Below are 1,215 nucleotides of genomic sequence, written 5' to 3' on the forward strand. Positions count from 1 at the left end.
AAGAACTGGAGGCTTAGAGTCAGATCCAATACTCAACATATCTTTTGACATTGTTAAGACTTGAAATGATCTTTTTTCAGAAAAATATTTGACTAGAACTGGAGTTGAAAAACTCAAAAAATAATATTCTTGACTTTTGAAAAACTTTAGCAAATATTTCTTATCAGACAAATGATCAAGAAATATCCGAACAAAGGGTGAAATGCCAACAAAGATCCATATAACTGATGTGAGGTCCATTCTTTATAGATTCCATCAATTTCTCATCCTTATTGTTAGGAAATGAACCATTCGAACTTTCCATTGCAAGTACTCTCCGACAGCAAGAACTGGAGGCTTAGAGTCAGATCCTATACTCAACATATCTTTCGACATTGTTAAGACTTGACATGATCTTTTTCAGAAAAATATTTGACTAGAACTGGATTTGAAAAACCCAACAAATAATATTCTTGACTTTTGAAAAACTTAACAAATATTTCTTATCGGACAAATGATCAAGAGATATCCGAACAAAGGGTGAAATGCTATCCGAACAAGAAATAAGAATGCTATCCGGAACAAGAAATARGAATGCTATCCGGAGAAGAAATAAGAATGCTATCCAGACAAGATTGGATATTATTGATCAAGGGATTGTTATCGGACAACAAAGAAATACTTCACCGGACAACAAGAAAACAAGTACTATCCGGACAACCAAATTTTTGAGTTAATCGGACAAGTTAATGAGCGATAACAACAAAGGTATCAAGATACAATTAKGATCGATGAACAAGATATCCGGACAAGTCTGTTGAACGATGAAAAATGATATCACTAGMAACAAGCGATGAAGAGGGTCTCCAGACACCTCTTTGATCGATAACAATGCTTATCGAACAAGGCACTAGATGATTAACAAATTAAACAAGTCAAATGCACAAGTACTGAGCRATTAACAAACACTTAATACAAAATATGATTTTGAGTGATGAAATCAATTTTTATACACAAATTCAACGTCCGAAGAGAGACCTCTTATCGGACAATGAATATTCAACGTCCRGAGAGTACACCAGGTAACTCCAGAATTTAAAAATCACTCGCAAATGATCCAAAAATTGCAATTTGATGCAATTAACTTGTACGGATCGGTTAGCAATACATGCGGAAACAAATTGATAATTGTTAGACCCCATCTTATGAAAGTGTAAGTAAGAAGTCTCTTACTCT

The sequence above is a fragment of the Cynara cardunculus genome (genome assembly GCF_001531365.2).
Source record: "Cynara cardunculus var. scolymus isolate 2C chromosome LG 1, CcrdV1, whole genome shotgun sequence".
NCBI lineage: Eukaryota > Viridiplantae > Streptophyta > Magnoliopsida > Asterales > Asteraceae > Cynara > Cynara cardunculus.